Source organism: Arachis stenosperma, chromosome 5 (genome assembly GCF_014773155.1).
Source record: "Arachis stenosperma cultivar V10309 chromosome 5, arast.V10309.gnm1.PFL2, whole genome shotgun sequence".
Lineage (NCBI taxonomy): Eukaryota > Viridiplantae > Streptophyta > Magnoliopsida > Fabales > Fabaceae > Arachis > Arachis stenosperma.
The window spans coordinates 93,027,081-93,035,609 of record NC_080381.1 but is presented as its reverse complement, the minus strand read 5'-3'; the positions used below and the strand labels follow the sequence as shown (position 1 = coordinate 93,035,609).

The following is an 8,529-nucleotide window of genomic DNA, read 5'->3' as shown; positions in this document are numbered from 1 at the left end:
TGAATATCATGGTTTATGGGATTGGGCCTGAAAAATTGATGAGTCTGGAACTTCAATTTGTTGAGTCTCGTGTCATTACTTGTTTATCACTAAGTTTGCTCAATGAATGTTACAGAATTGGATCACAGCTTCATATGGATTATGGACCATAAACCTAAAGCAAAAGGAAATCAGGGAAAGGCCTCAAAGGCCAAGAAACACAACAGAAGCTCAATTTAGAAAGTGTATAAATAGGATAGAATTTAAGTTAGTTAGCACTTTTTACACTAGGGAACTTTTGGATCATTTTGCTAGTTTTCATACTTTTTGTAATTGAATTCAGAGCTATGACTCACTAAACCCCTTTCATTGGGTTAGGGAGCTCTATTGTAATTCAATGAATCAATAATAGTTTTATCTTCTTCTTCAATCTTTTCTCTTGAATTTTGTTAGAAAGCTTCTCGATCTAATTCCATTGGGTAGTTGTCTTGGGAAAGAAACTATCCATAATTGGAATCTTTCGGAACCTTGGGAAAGGAATGGAGGATTCATGCTAGAGAAGCTTTCTCACAGTGAATTGAATTGGGGTTTGGATGGATATTGTGACATGTAATCCTACCAAATTGTGGTTCATGAAATTGTGTGGGATAATCAGTGATCGAACATCATCTCTTCTTATGAACATTTAAACCAAGGGATTGGGAATTTGTTTGTTTTTAGAGAGAATTGGTGAGCCAAGGGATTGGGATCCAATCATATAAGGTTGCCAAGCAAAATTCAATGAATGCATTGGTTGAGGAAGGGATAAAAGTTATTTTGATTCGGAGATCTCAATATCTCCTAACACCCAATGAACTCCCCATTTCTGATCTACACTTTCTCTTTACATTCTGCAATTAAATTCATGCAATCACCCCCATCCCTTTTAATTTCAGCAATTTAGCTTCTCGCTCTTTAATTCATGCAATTTTATATTCCGCAATTCTCATCTAAATCTTGATTCCGCTCAACTAGAACATACTTCTAATCCGAATTGCTCACTCAACCAATCCTTGTGGGATTCGACCTCACTCTATTGTGAGTTTTTACTTGACGATAACCGGTGCACTTGCCGGAAGGAATTTTTCCGATCGTGCAATTTCCTAAAATCGTAGCTATCAAGTTTATAGCTAACATCAAGTTTATGGCGCCGTTGCCGGGGATTGGTTTTCGATTGACAATTCTCAAATTGGAAGTTAACTAGATTGAGCATTTTTCTTGTTTTGTTAATTTAGTTCAAGTTACTTGTTGAATTTTAATTTCTGCACTCTGTTATTTGCTTTTTCTTTCTTATGCCTTTCAATTCAAGCAACTAACTCACTGACCCACTAACTATTTGAATTAATTCCTCAACTGCTCTAACCATACTCTTCCATTAACCAAGAGTATTTCACTTGTTTGCTGCCTGTGCTGTGTTCTTGTATGACAGGTAGGAGAGGAGAGACATCAACTCCTCCATATACCGAACCAGAGAGGACCCTTCATAGACTGAGAAGGGAAGCAAGAGGGAAGAGAGTACTGAGAGAAGAAGAATCTGAAGGAGAATCTGAGGACAATTTTGAGGAAGCTCTAGATCTCAACATGGATAGAGAAGTTCACAACCATGAGAGGGCTGATGGAAACAATGCCATTCCTAAGAGGAGGGTTCTTGGTTCATACATAAACCCAACCTTTGGGAATTGTGGTAGCAGCATTCAGAAACCACCCATTCAGGCCAACAATTTTGAACTCAAACCACAGCTAATATCATTGGTGGAGGATCATTGTTCATTTGGTGGGAGTGCTAATGAAGACCCAAACCAACATCTCACAAAATTCCTGAGAATTTGCGACACTGTGAAGTCCAATGAAGTCCAGGAAGATGCCTATAAACTGCTCTTGTTCCCATTTTCACTTAGGGACAAGGCAGCTAAGTGGCTGGAATCATTCCCAAGGGGGAGCCTAACAACCTGGGATGAGGTGGAGAGCAAGTTTCTGGCACGTTTCTACCCCCCACAAAAGGTCAATAGGCTTCGATTTGAGGTTCAGACTTTTAGACAACAAGATGGTGAGACGCTCTACGAGGCATGGGAGAGGTTCAAAGAATTGACAAGGAAATGCCCACCAGACATGTTCCATGACTGGGTGCAATTGCATATTTTCTATGATGGACTTTCTTATGAATCAAGGAAGGCTGTAGACCATTCATCAGGAGGTTCATTGAACAGGAAAAAGACTGTGGAAGAAGCCATTGAAGTGATTGAGACAGTGGCTGAGAATGAATACTACTATGCTTCAGAGAGGCACAACACTAAGGGAGTCATGGAGATGAACCATGTTGATTGATGAGCGGATAATTTGTATACTTTTTGGCATTGTTTTTAGTATGTTTTTTATATGATATAGTTAGTTTTTAGTATATTTTTATTAGTTTTTAATTAAAATTCACTTTTCTGGACTTTACTATGAGTTTGTGTGTTTTTCTGTGATTTCAGGTATTTTCTGGCTGAAATTGAGGGACCTGAGCAAAAATCTGATTCCGAGACCAAAAAGGACTGCAGATGCTGTTGGATTCTGACCTCCCTGCATTCGAAGCGGATTTTCTGGAGCTACAGAAGCCCAATTGGCGCGCTCTTAACGGCGTTGGAAAGTAGACATCCTGGGCTTTCCAGCAATATATAATAGTCCATACTTTGCCCAAGATTTGATGGCCCAAACTGGCGTTCAAAGTCACCTCAAGGAATCCCAGCGTTAAACGCTGGAACTGGCACCCAAATGGGAGTTAAACGCCCAAACTGGCACCAAAGCTGGCGTTTAACTCCAAGAAGAGTCTCTACACGAAATTGCTTCATTGCTCAGCCCAAGCACACACCAAGTGGGCCCGGAAGAGGATTTTTATGTCATTTACTCATTTCTGTACACCCTAGGCTACTAGTTTCTTATAAGTAGGACCTTTTACTATTGTATAAAAATCTTTTGATCACTTTTAGATCTCTAGATCATCTTTGGACATTTTAGTCCTTAGATCATTGGGAGGCTGGCCATTCGGCCATGCCTAGACCTTATGCTTATGTATTTTCAACGGTGGAGTTTCTACACACCATAGATTAAGGTGTGGAGCTCTGCTGTACCTCGAGTATTAATGCAATTACTATTGTTCTTTCATTCAAATTCCGCTTGTTCTTTATCCAAGATATCACTTGTTCTTCAACATGATGAAGGTGATGATTGACGCCCATCACCATTCTCACTCATGAACAAAGTGACTGACAACCACTCTTGTTCTACAAGCATTTGAGGCTTGGTGAATATCTCTTGGATTCCTGATTGCACGATGCATGGTTGATCGCCTGACAACCGAGTGCTCGCCTGACAAACGAGCCAACCATTCCGTGAGATCAGAGTCTTCGTGGTATAGGCAAGAACTGATGGCAGCATTCAAGAGAATCCGGAAGGTCTAACCTTGTCTGTGGTATTCTGAGTAGGATTCAATGATTGAATGACTGTGACGTGCTTCAAACCTGTAACCTACTGGGCGTTAGTGACAGACGCAAAAGAGTTATTCTATTCCGGTAGGGGAGGGAACCACACTGGTGATTGGCAGCACTGTGACAGAGTGTGTGCATTAGCTTTCACTGCGAGGATGGGAGGTAGCTGCTGACAACAGTGAGGCCCTATACGAGCTTGCCATGGAAAGGAGTAAGAAGGGTTGGATGAAGACAGTAGGAAAGCAGAGAGACGGAAGGGAAGGCATCTTCATGCGCTTATCTGAAGTTCCTACCAATGGATTACATAAGTATCACTATCTTTATCTTTTATGTTATTTTCGTTCATCACCATATATATCTGAGTTTGCCTGACTAAGATTTACAAGATGACCATAGCTTGCTTCAATACTAACAATCTCCGTGGGATCGACCCTTACTCACGTAAGGTTTATTACTTGTACGACCCAGTGCACTTGCTGGTTAGTTGTGCGAAGTTGTGTAATGCCATGGTATTGGGCTACCACGTTTTTGGAGCCATTACCAGGGATTATGAGAGTTGTGAAAAAGTATAGTTCACAATTTCGCGCACCAAGTTTTTGGCGCCGTTGCCGGGGATTGTTCTAGTTTTGAGCAAGCCTTTGGTAACATCAGTGCCAAGATCCGGCAACAACATCAAATTTTTGGTGTTATTGCCCGGGATTGTTCAGGCTGGACAACTGACGGTTCATCTTGTTGCTTAGATTAGGTATTTTTTTTCGAAATTCTTGAAGATGAATTCTAGAGTTTCATGATGATTTGTTGAAATCTGGCTGGCTGAGAAGCCATGTCTAATCTGATTGGACCGAGGTTTCAACTTATCACCACAAGAGCTTGTTGATTTCATATCAATCTTGCTTTTGGAGCAGTGATTTGCTAAGGCTTGGCTGACCTTTGGTCATGTCTAGTGTTTTGGACCGAAGCTTTCTTTGGAAGCTTGGCTGGCTGTGAAGCCATGTCTAATTCCTGGACCGGAGTCTTAGACTAGCATTGCACTGATTCCTGGAATTCTCATTAAGAATTTTGATACCTTCTTTTTCCACTTAATTTTCGAAAAACACAAAAAAATTAAAAAATTAAAAAATCATAAAATTCAAAAATATTTCTTGTTTGAGTCTAGTGTCTCATCCTAAGATTGGTGTCAATTGCATGCATTCATATGTCTTAGTGATCTTCAAGATGTTCTTGCTCTGATCTTTGAATTCTATTGACTTGAGTATTTTGTGTGTCTCATATGCATTTTCAGTTCATTAGTGTCAGTAGTATACAAACTGCTAAGTTTGGTGTCTTGCATGCATTGTTATTTGATTCTTGTTGCATTTTAATTATTAAAAATCCAAAAATATTTTTAATTTGTGTATTTTCAAGTCAATGATACAAGGGATTGAAGATTCAGAACACACTGCAGAGGAATTATACAGAAAAAGCTGAGCATTCAAAAATGCCCAGCGAAGAAGGCAGACTGGCGTTTAAACGCCAGCCAGGGCACCTGGTTGGGCGTTTAACGCCCAAAGAGGTAGCATTTTGGGCGTTAAACGCCAGAATGTATACCATTCTGGGCGTTTAACGCCAGGATGGTGCTAGGGGGAAGATTTTGTTTTCAAATCAATTTTTTTCAAGTTTTTCAAAATCAAATCTTTTTCAAATCAAATCTTTTCAATCAAATGTTTTCAAAATCAATTTCTTTCCTTTTTCTAAGATACTTACTAACAATTAATGATTTGATTGAACATCTCAAATTTGTTGCCTTTTCTGTTGAGAAAGGTTTTAATGTTTAAATCATATCTTTTCTTGTTAGGCAAGTCATTAATTTTTAAAATCATATCTTTTCAAATTGTTTTCAAATCATATCTCTTAAAAATGTTTTCAAATCATATCTTCTCAATCATATCTTCTTAAAACCATAACTTTTCAATCAAATATTTTCAATCATATCTTTTTCAAATTAGTTTTCAATCAAATCTTTTTAGTTTCTAATTTCAAAATCTTTTTCAAAAATCACTTGATTTCTCTTCCACTTTCAATTTTCGAAGATTATCAATCAAATTTTCAAAATGTTTTCAAAATCTTTTAATTGAATTTTCGAAAATCCTCTTCCCTCCTTCTCACATCCTTCTATTTATGGAGTACCACTCCTTCTAAATGCACAATTCGAACCTTATCTAATTAAAGTTCAAATTCTTCTTCTCCTTCTTCTTTCCATTTCTCTTTTTCTCTGACATTTCAAGGAATCTCTATACTGTGACATAGAGGATTCCACATTTTCTTTTTCTCTTCTCTTTCATATGAGCAGGAGCAGAGACAAAGACATTCTTGTTGAAGCTGATCCTGAACCCGAAAGGACCTTGAAGAGAAAGCTAAGAGAAGCCAAAGCACAACTCTCTTTAGAGGACCTGACCGAATTCTTCAAAGAAGAAGAACCCATGGCAGCCGAAAACAACAACAATGCCAACAATGCAAGGAAGGTGCTGGGTGACTTTACTGCACCTACTCCCGACTTCTATGGGAGAAGCATCTCTATCCCTGCCATTGGAGCAAACAACTTTGAGCTTAAGCCTCAATTAGTTTCTCTAATGCAACAGAATTGCAAGTTCCATGGACTTCCAATGGAAGATCCTCATCAGTTTTTAGCTGAATTCTTGCAAATCTGTGACACAGTCAAGACTAATGGGGTAGACCCTGAAGTCTATAGACTGAGGCTATTCCCTTTTGCTGTAAGAGACAGAGCTAGAATATGGTTGGATTCTCAACCTAAAGAAAGCCTGGACTCTTGGGAAAAGCTAGTCAATGCCTTCTTGGCAAAGTTCTTTCCACCACAAAGATGGAGTAAGCTTAGAGTGGAAGTCCAAACCTTCAGACAGAAGGATGGAGAATCCCTCTATGAAGCTTGGGAAAGATACAAACAATTAATCAGAAGATGTCCTTCAGACATGCTTTCTGAATGGAGCATCATAGGTATTTTCTATGATGGTCTCTCTGAACTATCTAAGATGTCCTTGGATAGCTCTGCTGGAGGATCTCTTCATCTGAAGAAGACGCCTGCAGAAGCTCAAGAATTGATTGAAATGGTTGCAAATAACCAATTCATGTACACTTCTGAAAGGAATCCTGTGAACAATGGGACTAGTCAGAAGAAAGGAGTTCTTGAGATTGACACTCTGAATGCCATATTGGCTCAGAACAAGATATTGACTCAACAAGTCAATTTGATTTCTCAAAGTCTGTCTGGAATGCAAAATGCACCAAACAGTACAAAGGATGCTTCATCTGAGGAAGAAGCTTATGATCCTGAGAACCCTTCCATGGAAGAGGTGAATTACCTAGGAGAACCCTATGGAAACACCTATAATTCTTCATGGAGAAATCACCCAAATTTCTCATGGAAGAATCAAGAGAGACCTCAACAAGGTTTCAATAACAATAATGGTGGAAGAAATAGGTTTAGCAATGGCAAGCCTTTTCCATCATCTTCTCAGCAACCTACAGAGAGTTCTAAGCAGAATACTTCTGACTTAGCAACAATGGTCTCTGATCTAATAAAGACCACTCAAAGTTTCATGAATGAAACAAGGTCCTCCATCAGAAATTTGGAAGGACAAGTGGGTCAGCTGAGCAAGAAAGTTACTGAACTCCCTCCTAGTACTCTCCCAAGTAATACAGAAGAAAATCCAAAAGGAGAGTGCAAGGCCATCAACATGGCCGAATATGGAGAGGAAAGAGAGGAGGAGGACGCCACTGAGGAAGACCTCAGTGGGCGTGTACCAACCTCCTCTAAGTTCCCCAAAGAGGAACCATGGGAATCTGAGGCTCAAAATGAGACCATAGAGATTCCATTGGAATTACTTCTGCCATTCATGAGCTCTGATGAGTATTCTTCCTCTGAAGAGGATGAGTATGTCACTGAAGAGCAAGTTGCTAAATACCTTGGAGCAATCATGAAGCTAAATGACAAGTTATTTGGAAATGAGACTTGGGAAGATGAACCTCCCTTGCTCACCAAAGAACTGGATGACTTGTCTAGGCAGAAATTGCCTCTAAAGAGGCAAGATCCTGGGAAGTTTTCTATACCTTGTACCATAGGCACCATGACCTTCAAAAAGGCCTTGTGTGACTTAGGGTCAAGTGTAAACCTCATGCCCCTCTCTGTAATGGAGAAATTAGGGATCTTTGAGGTGCAAGCTGCAAGAATCTCATTAGAGATGGCAGACAATTCAAGAAAACAAGCTCATGGACTTGTAGAGAATGTTTTGGTGAAGATTGAAGACCATTACATCCCTACTGATTTCATAGTCCTAGAGACTGGGAAGTGCATGGATGAATCCATCATCCTTGGCAGACCCTTCCTAGCCACAGCAAAGGCTGTGATTGATATTGATAGAGGAGAGTTGATCATTCAAGTGAATGAAGAATCCTTGGTGTTTAAGGCCCAAGGACATCCCTCTATCATCATGGAGAGGAAGCATGAAGAGCTTCTCTCAAAACAGAGCCAAGCAGAGCCCCCACAGTCAAACTCTAAGTTTGGTGTTGGGAGGCCACAACCAAACTCTAAGTTTGGTGTTGAACCCCCACATTCAAACTCTAAGTTTGGTGTTGGGAGGTCCCAACACGGTTCTGAGCATTTCTGAGGCTCCATGAGAGCCCTCTGTCAAGCTAATGACATTAAAGAAGCGCTTGTTGGGAGGCAACCCAATGTTTTATAATTAATTATTTTCTTTTGTTATTTTATCTTTTTTGTAGGTTGATGATCATAAGAAGTCACAAAAACAATGAAAAAAAAGCAAAAACAGAATGAAAAACAGGAAGAAAAACAGCACACCCTGGAGGAAGATGCTGCTGGCGTTTAAACGCCAGTCAGCCTAGCAGTTGGGCGTTTAACGCCCAGTCTGGCACCTTTCTGGGCGTTTAACGCCAGAAAGGGGCACCAGACTGGCGTTAAACGCCAGTAAAGGGCAACAACCTGGCGTTAAACGCCAGGAATGGGCACCAGCCCGGCGTTTAACGCCAGAAA

The 8,529-nt window shown here is 40.0% G+C and overlaps 2 non-coding genes across 2 annotated transcripts; both read right to left on the bottom strand.

The window, feature by feature from the left end:
* Positions 1-2,025: 2,025 nt before the first annotated feature.
* On the bottom strand, positions 2,026-2,129 carry LOC130983392 (small nucleolar RNA R71). Its single transcript, XR_009087386.1, has one exon. It is a non-coding gene; the product is annotated as a small nucleolar RNA R71 (small nucleolar RNA).
* Positions 2,130-6,349: 4,220 nt separating this feature from the next.
* On the bottom strand, positions 6,350-6,457 carry LOC130984112 (small nucleolar RNA R71). The gene has a single exon (XR_009088067.1). It is a non-coding gene; the product is annotated as a small nucleolar RNA R71 (small nucleolar RNA).
* Between the last annotated feature and the right edge of the window lie 2,072 nt (positions 6,458-8,529).